This window comes from Dendropsophus ebraccatus, chromosome 3 (assembly GCF_027789765.1).
Source record: "Dendropsophus ebraccatus isolate aDenEbr1 chromosome 3, aDenEbr1.pat, whole genome shotgun sequence".
Lineage (NCBI taxonomy): Eukaryota > Metazoa > Chordata > Amphibia > Anura > Hylidae > Dendropsophus > Dendropsophus ebraccatus.
Window position 1 is genome coordinate 168,208,127 of NC_091456.1, and position 12,481 is coordinate 168,220,607.

Sequence of the window (12,481 nt, forward strand, 5' to 3'; positions counted from 1 at the left end):
GTGGTTGACAATTTGATACCACTGTTAGAGGGATATTCCAATAATGGTGTGTGTGTGTGTGTCCTGTCCTGTTGTCCTGTCATCTCCAATACAAAATATACAAGGCACATACATCTCATCTCAGCTCTGTTATATCTGTAGAATAATTCTTTACATAAACTGTGGAAATAATGGAATTATTGAGCTTTTACTTTTGTACATCCAGTGTGAAGAAGTTACTATTTCTATGCGTTACTATAGAGCAATCCCACTTATACTAATCACACAGAGGTGTACAGGAGATGTCACAGATCAGACGTTGTAGGGCCAAACAAGACCCTCTTAATACAGACCCCAGATCAGATCCCTAAACTAATACAGACCAAACTACAGAGAAAACAGACCAGACTCCTAAATTAATACAGACCCTAGACTCTTATATTACAGACAGGGGCGTAGCTAGGATTCACGGGGCCCCATAGCAAAAAATTTTAAGGGGCCCCCTCCCCTACGCACAACACAAAGCACTGCGCATATATATATATATATATATATATATATATATATATATATATGTATCTGCTTTACTGCTGGTGCACTGATAACCCCTGACCTCTGCATGGTGCCCTGCACATTTTCCTTTCTTACTTGTTTGCAGCAGCTGGAGAACAGAGGTCAGAGGTTATCAGTGCAGAGAAGCAGAGATCTCTGTCTTCTGCTTGTTAACCCTTTTTTGTGTTGCAGCATGTAAGTAAACATTGGGACATTTACACACTGCAGTACATAAGGGGTTAAACAGAAGGACACACGCTCTTACCTTCTCCCCTGGGGCCCCCTTCCTGCACAGGCCCCATAGCAACTGCCTACCCTGCCTCTGTGATAGCTACACCACTAATTACAGACCCTTAAACTAATACAAACCCCAGACCAGACCCCTACACAAATACAGACCCCAGACTTTTATATTACAGACCCCTAAACTAATATAGACCCCAGACCAGACCCCTAAACCAATACAGGTATCAGGTCCACAGCGATCTGATTCGATCTCTTCGTTGACATGTGACCATCTTGCAGCAATGCGGTCGCTCACAACATGGCGTCATTGGAGGCTGTTGGGAAACTTTAGCAGGCGGTACGGTTCACAGAGCGATCGCATGTCCAGAAGAATGCAGTAAAAGCAAAGTTTACACTATGAAAATACTCCGTGTGGGAAACACTAGAGCCCAGTGTATGCAAGGCAAAAATAGACACTCGCTCCTGTCGTACTTAACCCCTTCTATGCCTGCTGCCCTCGGGGATGACAACAATAAGACCCCTGCCGTCCCCCTTCCTGCTAGCCCTAGATAGGATGGGGTCCCCCTTAGTTCTGTACCCAACACACATGTACACATTTCATGCACTCATTTTTGTCATGGTAATTTTTTTTTTTTTTTAAGATTTTAAATTTAAACTCTTAAAGGAATTGTCCAATAACATCAATAGTTTTGGTACAAGGGTCTACCAGTGATACGCCGCTAACCTTGCTTCTGTGATCCCCAGCGATCACCTGGCTGTGGTATATATTATACAAAGCTGTAGTACAGATGTACCAGAGCTGTCACTGTATAACTCTATGCGTATTGTTCAATTTGTATACAGCTGCGCCAAACGACAAACTCATCTCCTCCCCATGGGTTATATGGACGTGTTCGCTTTCTGTTGTGACTTATCGTGGGTTGGGTTGTATACAAAGTGCATCTCTTAGAGGATTAGTCCATGAGGCCGCAGCGGGTAGCCGGGGGACAGGTTTCCGTCTTACGGTTTCACCCATCTTGCTGCTGCTGCAGATCCTTGTGCTTGTGGTTTGTAACTGGAGATGTAGAGTTAATCTCAGCAGAACATGTCACCCGCCGAGACGTTACACAGCGCCACGAGGAGTGTTTAGACAAGACTATACCTTCCCGGAGCGCTATAGTTATTCTACCGCTACTATTTATAATCATGTGGCTAGGAGAGTTCACCGGACCCCAGACCTGACCAGGATATGGGGGCTAAAGGGTTCTGGACCTACCATACGCCTAACATATAAACCTTCATACCATACAATATAAAAATGTCACACTTCTTAAAGGGAACCCGTCATGTTGAAAATGCCATCTAATCTGTAATCATCATGTTATAGGGGAGGAGAAGCTGAGCAGATCGATATATAGTTTATAGGGAAAGTTCTAGGATAACTCTATATAAATCTCTGCTCAATGGGCTGAATAGTCAAGTGGGAGGTCCTACTCAGTGATTGACAGCTCCCTCTATAGGAACTTTTCCCACAAACTATATATTGATCTGCTCAGCTCCCCCTGCTCTATAACATGCTGCCCACAGACTGGACTGTATTGTCTATGTGACAGGTTCCCTTTAAGGGGGGGTCGACTAAGATTAGAAAAACATGGATAATTTGTTTTTAAAACAGCACCTGAACCGATTCACTGTAGCAGACACATCAGCTGTGAGAACGTTACTGGTTATATCATCAGCCTCTGAATGTAAAAGAAAATCTTTCCATTCACTGACAGATTCTGAAAATGGTCAAAACAAGGTCCAGCAAACAGCAAACTTTTAAACAACTTCTGACATGTCAGGTGATCAGTGTGGGGTCCGAGTGCTGAGACCCCGCTGATCACTTCAATGATTCACTTCAAGTATTGTGTTTCCTTTTCCTTTAAAAACCAAGGGTACGTAGTATCCAGGAGGCCATGATGGTCTAATAGATGCATAGAGACTGTTAAGGCACCCTAGGAGAGCAGGGTGTATAGGATATGGAAGCCATGATGGTGTTGTAGAGATACATAGAGACTGTTATGGTACCTGAGGAAGGTCAAGTGTACAGAGTATGGACACTGAGTGTTATAGAGATACATAAACTTGTCAGAAGTTGTATAAAAGTTTAAGTCCTACTTATAAAAGCAGCCAGACATAGCAGGACTAGGGGTGGGGGTGGTGGTCATGGACGGGGCCTCTGTGGCTGCCACATTAGCGTAAGACAAATGACCAGAAGAGCCCGGAGCGGCCCACAGCCTGAAATGTCTCTAAAACTAATGGCAGCTGTCACCATCACTGACACGTAACGGTGATCAAACAGAGCGACCACAGGATGACAGGAGGGGCGCAATGGAGACAAATGAGCCCCACACCACCAAGACCCCAAAGCAAATGACCCCAGTGCCCCCCATACACAAACCTCAAGTCGTTACTTCCCCTTCTCCAAGGCGCCAACTCAATCACCTGAGCCACAGCCGAGAACAAACAGGCACTGACCATTGTGCGGGGTCCTTGGAAAGAGTACAGTGCCCTTTATGGTCCGTACCCCCTCCCATACCTACCATTAAGCTACTGGCCTTTGGGGGTCTTGTTGTGGATATAGTAGGACCCTCATAAAACTCCTTATATACCATACATTCACACAGAGATGTAGCAGAGCTGAGTTTGTAAGATGTGGTAGTGTTAAATCTAATTCCAGATTACCATGACATTGCTGCAATACCGGACACAACCTGTGGACAGGTGTAGCGCTGTTTCTGATTCCATCAGCAGCCATGTTGTTTTCCACTCGATAGAAATACTTTTCTATCATGTATCTTTATGGAAAACAAAACACGTTTGTCTGTGTTTGACATCTAGTACTGAGTTATCTAGAGATATATGATTTAGATGTAGCAGCAGTGTGCACGTCCGGTGTTGCAGAGCTGAGTTTCTCATTCAGAACGGGAGGCAGCCCACTGACTGACAATGTGAGCGGCCCACCGGGCATTTTCCTGTTATACCAGATTGTCAGTCCGGGCCTACTAAGCAGAATTCTCCCAGGATGACATGGTCTGGGACAAATATACGAGTAAAAGGAGATGTGAATGCAGAAAATTTAGTGCGACCATTAAAATAAGTCACCATGGGGTAAAGGAAGCAAAACACAGTAGGGTTTGCCTAGGTTGAACCTGATGGACTCTAGTCTTCTTTCAACCTTATTAACTATGTTACCATGTTACTATGTTTTATTTATCCCTTATTGTGACTCCAGCTTGTGTCACTAGGAATTGACATTTTTTTAACATTATTCGTCAACAATCCCCTATTGTGTTTTGATAATGTGTCCCAGTGTGTGAGTGACGCAGGATCGGCTCTGCTTCATCTATAGGAATTATATCCCATCATATTGCATTGATTCTGCTGCCTTATCCCCAAATCTGTGTCTATTTACCAAGCAGAGAGCCACATGTGTGCGAGCGCAGCGGGGAGCGGGGTGCATATAGTTTTGTGTTTTGAAACATTACACTATAATGAAAGCCACTTGTGCCGCCTCCTCCCAGTCTGGAGCTCAGGACTCATGTTCAGCACTGCAGGCCTGCACCACTGAAGTGAATGGGGGTAAGCTGCAATACTGCATGCAGCCTGCGGACAGGTGTGGCGCTGTTTTTGTAGAAAGCAGGCATTTTTTTCCCTAGTTCTTAATAAGGGGTTTCCTAGGATTAGAAACAGTGCCACCCTGGTCCTCAGGTTGTGTATGGTATTACATTTAACCTCCATTCACTTCCATGGAACTGAGCTGCAATTCCAAACACAAACTGAAGACAGGTATGGCGTTGTTTTGGAAAGAAAGCAGCCATGTTTTTCTACTCCTAGATAACGTTTTTAATTTTTTATTTTTTTTTGGGGAAAGGCCACACCCTTTCTGTATGTTTGGTTGGGGTGTAATAGAGGGTACGCCCCCTCCCAACAACAGATGCCCCTATACTTACCAGTGCAGGACCCAGATCACCTGCATAGTATATGGACTGTCCATAGATTCCCATTTAAAGGGTTTATTCAGGATTTAAAAAAAAACATGGCTGCTTCTTTCTAAAAACAGTGCCACCTATGTCAACAGGTTGCGTGTGGTATTGCAGCTGGGTTCCCAATAGTTGTATACTTGCAATAACTACATTCCCATACCCACTGTCTTTAAAAGAAACCATCATAACACTGCATTGACTTTCATCCTCAACCATGTGGCTCTCCAGCTGTTACAAAACTACAGCTCCTATCGTCAGGGCATGATGGGGGATGTAGTTTTGCCACAGGTTAGAGAAAATGACTTTAGCTCATGTTCACACATAGCAGGTATATTGCAGACATTTTCCCCAAGCCAGCACTGTCTATACAGATATGTCACATGAGGTGCCTGTAACACATAGGAGCAGGCGACATGGTTCAGCTCTGCTACATCTCTTAACAACTAATATATTGTACACCCTTACTAAGAACTACCCTATATTATGTAGCTGTATATAGTGGTATAGCTCAAAAACTAACCATGTCCTCTATGATATCGAATCTTATCAGTTATCTAATACATGCACTTCCACAATCTGGCCACTAGAGGGCAGAAGAGAATAATTTCTATAAGAAACTACTACACTGATCAAATTCTATGAGTGGATGGTGAGGAATTCTTCTGCCATTTTAAATACTCTGAATTTTTGGCTGAATTTTTTCTCAGTGGTTTTTGCTGTCCAGAACCCACTTGTTGGCTCTAGGGGAACTATGGGTAATGTCCCCCTTGTATCCACAGGCTTCAACTAATATTAATGAACACAGTGACGTCTAGGGCTCTGGTTTGGGTTGTCATTTTGGTTGCAGTTTTTGGCCTTGTTTTCAATTTTTTTTTTTTAATTTAGAAATTTTTTTTTTAAAAAAATGTATTTGAAGTGCTGCGGAATCAGTTGGCGCTATACAAATAAAGGAATGGTTATTATTATGTTGCAGCAAAACGCCTCGAAAACTTATACGCGATTACGCTATGATGGAGCGGATCAGAGGGCCTTAATATGACCTTGTGGACACAATGCAGGTGAACAGTTTTCACCGACTATATACAGAGTGTGATGTAGCAGAGCCGAGTCGGTCATGCGGCTACATCTCTTTGTACTAGCAGCGCTGTTCTGCATAGGGCTAAAGGTAAACAGATTACATTGCGCTGTCAGTAGGGCAGAAAGATGTCGACTCCGCTGATAAACAGACCACACAGACATAGAGAGAAGCCTCTGGCCTCACCGCATCAGGGCAAAAACCTGATTCAATCTGGAGAAGGTTCAGCTCTATTTACATGGAGATGTATCCGGGTTACATTTGTCATTGATCTCATTAAGATATGGTAGCAGGCCTATGCAAGGGCGCTAAGCCTCCTTGCAGTCCTATGTAAAACTAGAAAACTTCTCTCTGCTACATCTGATAGGAATTAATATAAAGTCTCCCTCCTATTCTTCTCTGATTTTTTTATGATATTCAGAATTTAGGATTTGCGGACGGTCTGCATTGTATATTATTATTGGATGTAGCCAAACACACAAGAAACAAAGGAACAAGCAAAGTAGAAAGAACAAACAAACACAAGAGAAAATAATAAAGTTCTGTTTTAGTGATGATGATGATGATGTGTTAGTGCTGGATCCCATGTACAGGTACAGGCCTCCTGTGTGAGAGCATGGGATACAGTCACAGTCTAGGCTTGTTATGTTGGTATGTTATTATATATTGCTATGTGTACTGGAGGTATATACCAGTATATGGCACATCTGGTCACAGTTCAGGTTTTCTTTACCATCTTAGTAACAGAAGACCCAAATGACAGCAGCATTGGGCGGCAGATGTGAGCAGAGCCCTGGGGTATTACATGTGTGTTTTCCATACACTGTACCATGTTAGGCTTGTGACATGTAAATATGTAATACATTGTTATATGCTGTGGCTGTTACATCTGAATGTGTATTACATGCTATGGTTGGTACATGGGAGTGTACGATAAATTGTTACACGTAAGTATATGGTACATTATTACACGCTGTGATTGGTACATGTGAGTGTATGATACATTATTACATGACACAGGTGGCAGTTGTGAGTCTATGATACATTATTACATGACACAGGTGGCAGATGTGAGTATGATACATTATTACATGACACAGGTGGCAGATGTGAGTATGATACATTATTACATAACAGGTGGCAGATGTGAGTGTATGATATATTATTACATGACACAGGTGGCAGATGTGAGTGTATGATATATTATTACATGACACAGGTGGCAGATGTGAGTATGATACATTATTACATGCTATGGTCGGTAGATGTGAGTGTATGATACATTATTACATGCTATGGTTGGTAGTTATGAGTGTATGATACATTGTTATATGCTATGGTTGGTACATGTGAGTGTATGATACATTATTACATGCTGTTGTTGGTACATGTGAGTGTGAGAATGATACATTATTGAATGCTATGGTTGGTACATGTGAGTGTATGATACATTATTACATGACACAGGTGGCAGTTGTGAGTCTATGATACATTATTACATGACACAGGTGGCAGATGTGAGTGTATGATACATTATTACATGACAGGTGGCAGATGTGAGTGTATGATACATTATTACATGCTATGGTTGTTAGATATGAGTGTATGATACATTATTACATGCTATGGTTGTTAGATATGAGTGTATGATACATTGTTATATGCTATGGTTGGTACATGTGAGTGTATGATACATTATTACATGCTGTTGTTAGTACATGTAAGTGTGAGAATGATACATTATTGAATGCTATGGTTGGTACATGTAAGTGTATGATACATTATTACATGCTATGGTCGGTAAATGTGAGTGTATGATACATTATTACATGCTATGGTCGGTAGATGTGAGTGTATGATACATTATTACATGCTGTTGTTGGTACATGTGAGTGTATGATACATTGTTACATGCTGTTGTTGGTACATGTGAGTGTATGATACATTGTTACATGCTGTTGTTGGTACATGTGAGTGTATGATACAGTATTACATCTTATGGTTGGTATATGTGAGTGTATGATACATTGTTACATGCAATGGTTGGTACATGTGAGTGTATGATACATTATTACATCTTATGGTTGTTAGATGTGAGTGTATGACACCTTATTAAATGCCGTTGTGGGTAGATGTAAGTGTATGATACATTATTACATGATGTTGTTGGTAGATGTGAGTGTATGATACATTATTACATGCTGTTGTTGGTAGATGTGAGTGTATGATACATTATTGCATGCTGTTGTTGGTACATGTAAGTGTATGATACATTATTACATGCTATGGTTGGTAGATGTGAGTGTATGATACATTGTTGGTACATGTATATAATACATTCTTATATGTTAAAGTTATTACATGTGAGTCCATGCTACATGGTATGTATATTAGGTATGTAATACATTGTTACATAATCAGGTTGGTTCTTGTGAATATGTTATATATTGTAAAATGTGAGTTATTGCATATTATGGTTGGAACATGTATGTCATACATTATTACATGTTATGTGTGTGGGTATGTCATACATTATTACATGTTATGTGAGTATGTTATACATTATTATATGCTATGTGTGGGTATGTTATACATTATTACATGTTATGTGTGTGGGTATGTCATACATTATTACATGTTATGTGTGTGGGTATGTCATACATTAGCACATGTTATGTGAGTATGTTATACATTATTACATGTTATGTGTGTGGGTATGTCATACATTATTACATGTTATGTGTGTGGGTATGTCATACATTATTACATGTTATGTGTGTGGGTATGTCATACATTATTACATGTTATGTGTGTGGGTATGTCATACATTATTACATGTTATGTGTGTGGGTATGTCATACATTATTACATGTTATGTGAGTATGTTATACATTATTATATGCTATGTGTGGGTATGTTATACATTATTACATGTTATGTGTGTGGGTATGTCATACATTATTACATGTTATGTGTGTGGGTATGTCATACATTAGCACATGTTATGTGAGTATGTTATACATTATTACATGTTATGTGTGTGGGTATGTCATACATTATTACATGTTATGTGTGTGGGTATGTCATACATTATTACATGTTATGTGTGTGGGTATGTCATACATTATTACATGTTATGTGTGTGGGTATGTCATACATTATTACATGTTATGTGTGTATGTCATACATTATTACATGTTATGTGTGTATGTCATACATTATTACATGTTATGTGTGTGGGTATGTCATACATTATTACATGTTATGTGTGTGGGTATGTCATACATTATTACATGTTATGTGTGTATGTCATACATTATTACATGTTATGTGTGGGTATTTCATACATTATTACATGTTATGTGTGTGGGTATGTCATACATTATTACATGTTATGTGTGTGGGTATGTCATACATTATTACATGTTATGTGAGTATGTTATACATTATTATATGCTATGTGTGGGTATGTTATACATTATTACATGTTATGTGTGTGGGTATGTCATACATTATTACATGTTATGTGTGTGTGTATGTTATACATTATTACATGTTATGTGTGTGGGTATGTTATACATTATTACATGTTATGTGTGTGTGTATGTCATACATTATTACATGTTATGTGTATGTCATACATTATTACATAAGGTTGGTACATGTAAATAATACGTTGCTATATGTGAGTATGTGAAACATTGCATGTTATGGTAGCTACATGTATGTAATACAAGTATATAATATATTGTTACATGTCATAGTGGTCCCATGTGACTGTATGATAGATAGTTACATGTTGTGTCTGTCACATATACAGTCTGATAGAGTCTTACACGTTTCCGTTGTTACTTTTTACACTCTCTTGGCTTGTTACATGGGAGTATTTCATACATTCTCGCATGTCTGGCCTGTTACATGTTAGTACATGACACAGTGTTACATATTAAGGTGCTTACATATTGGTTCATTGATACATTGTGGCATGTCAGTACTTGTGGTGTGGTGACATTTTGTTTCCCTTTCTGGTGTTCTGGAAGTTTTTGACACATGGCTGCTTGTAGTGTTCTCATCCCCTACATTGTTACATGTTACTTGTGATACATTGTTACATGTTACTTGTGATACATTGTTACATGTTACTTGTGATACATTGTTACATGTTACTTGTGATACATTGTTACGTGTTGTGATACATTGTTACGTGTTACTTGGGATACATTGTTACATGTTACTTGTGATAAATTGTTACGTGTTACTTGTGATACATTGTTACGTGTTGTGATACATTGTTACGTGTTACTTGGGATACATTGTTACGTGTTACTTGGGATACATTGTTACGTGTTGTGATACATTGTGGCACGGTAATTGTGGTACATTCACCCTTGTTACATGTGATACATTGTTTCCTATTTGTTGGTATACATTGTTGCTCATTAATTGAGATGCAGTGATGCACGTTAGCTACACTATATAATCAGTGTTCTATGGTACTTGTAGTTTTGAACGTTAATTGTGACTATGTTGCAGATAGTGGTTATACATTGTGCATGCTAGATGTTATACATTGTTGCATGTTACCTATCATACCTGTTGCACGTTAGTTGTTATACATTGTTGCATGCTAGTTGTGATACATTGTCACACGTTTGTTGTGATACATTGCATGCTGGTTGTGATACATTGTAGCATGCTAGTTGTGATACATTGTCACACGTTTGTTGCATGCTAGTTGTGATACATTGTTGCATGCTAGTTGCAATACATTGTCACACGGTTGTTGCATGCTAGTTGTTATACATTGTTGCATGCTAGTTGTGATACATTGTCGCATGTTAGTTGTGATACATTGTTGCTTGCTCGTTGTTATACATTGTCGCACGTTAGTTGTTATACATTGTCGCAAGCTAGTTGTGATACATCATTGCATGGTAGTTGTGATACATTGTTGCATGCTAGTTTTGATACATTGTCGCACGTTAGTTGTGATATAGTGTTGCATACTAGTTGTGATACATTGTTGCATGCTAGTTGTGATACATTGTCTCACATTAGTTGTGATATAGTGTTGCATGTTAGTTGTTATACATTGTTGCATGCTAGTTGTAATACATTGTTCCACATTAGTTGTGATACATTGTTGCACATCATTGCGGATTCCTTGTGATACATAGTTGCATGTGAGTTATGATAGGTGTATGGGTGGAGGGTGACACTGGCACAGGACACCTACCGTTTGTCTGGCCTCTCTAGCCCTAAGATGGACATTAATCCGACCTCCTGAGGATAAGAGACCTGCTGGGAGTCCAGGGATCCTAACAACTAGTCCTGGGGGAGAGCAGAGAGCCAATCACAGTGCTGCGCAGGTGGGCTGCGTACCAGGTTGGGCAGCCCTGTCCCTGATAGGATCCAGCTGCTCGGTGCTCCTTCCCTCCAGTGATCAGCAGCAGCAATTCTGCAGAGTGGGGATGTGGATGCTCCGATCCTGCTGAGGAATCCAGGGATCACACACCATCAACAACTGTGGGGAGTCAAATGAAGACATGGGGGCTCCTGTAACAGCAGCTGGTCCAGAGATAACCACAGGGGGGAGCAACAGCTGAGGGGGTCACAGGGGGCTGCAAAGCAAGACTTGCTCCAGGGTAAGATCCAAGTGGAATGTGGAGAGATGGATGACTTCTGCAATGCAAACTCCTTCCAGGATGGTGAAGAAGAAGAAGAAGAAGGTGAAGAAGAAGAAGAAGAAGAAGAAGAAGAAGCTCCTAATCCTGCAGGGTCCTGAGCTGGAGACACTGGATATACCTGCACAATGCTCTCTGCACAAGCTGGAGGGCAGATGTGCCGCACTCCACACATGAAAGGGAATATTTGCCAAGACAAGAAGCAGGGGGAATGGATTTATAGGCTCCCTGGGTGTGACTACTCCTCCAGCCCTCCTCCCATTGGCTCCTCTGCACATCCAGGACCTCTCCAGAGTTTCGGAATATCTGCTGGGTGAAGTCAGGCTCTAAAACCATGCAGCTCTGGATGCATGCAGGAGCTGGTGCAGGGGTGGCATCTCTTCTGTACCCACCCCAGGGCACTGCCGGCTTATTATACAGAGGTGGCAATGCCCAGACTATTATACAGAGGTGGCACTGCCTGGGTTATTATACAGAGGTGGCACCACCCAGGTTATTATACAGAGGTGGCACTGCCCAGACTATTATACAGAGGTGGCACTGCCTGGGTTATTATACAGAGGTGGCACCACCCAGGTTATTATACAGAGGTGGCACTGCCCAGACTATTATACAGAGGTGGCACTGCCTGGGTTATTATACAGAGGTGGCACTGCCTGGGTTATTATACAGAGGTGGCACTGCCCAGATTATTATACAGAGGTGGCACTGCCTGGGTTATTATACAAAGGTGGCACTGCCCAGATTATTATACAGAGGTGGCACTGCCCAGGTTATTATACAGAGGTGGCACTGCCCAGGTTATTATACACAGAGGCGGCACTGCCCAGGTTATTATACAGAGGTGGCACTGCCTGAGTTATTATACACAGAGGTGGCACTGCCTGGGTTGTTATACAGAGGTGGCACTGCCCAGATTATTATACAGAGGTGGCACT

At 41.0% G+C, this 12,481-nt stretch overlaps 1 protein-coding gene across 2 annotated transcripts in view; it reads right to left on the minus strand.

Annotated features, from left to right (window-relative positions):
- The window catches only part of GDNF (glial cell derived neurotrophic factor), a 34,823-nt gene extending 23,114 nt beyond the window's left edge, over window positions 1-11,709 (minus strand). The window contains exon 1 of one of the 2 annotated variants that reach the window (XM_069963090.1): window positions 11,242-11,709. The gene's annotated coding sequence lies outside the window, so the exon portion shown is untranslated. Of the gene's footprint in view, window positions 1-11,095 lie in introns of both variants that reach the window. The other variant, XM_069963089.1, reaches the window with a different exon arrangement.
- Window positions 11,710-12,481: the final 772 nt, after the last annotated feature.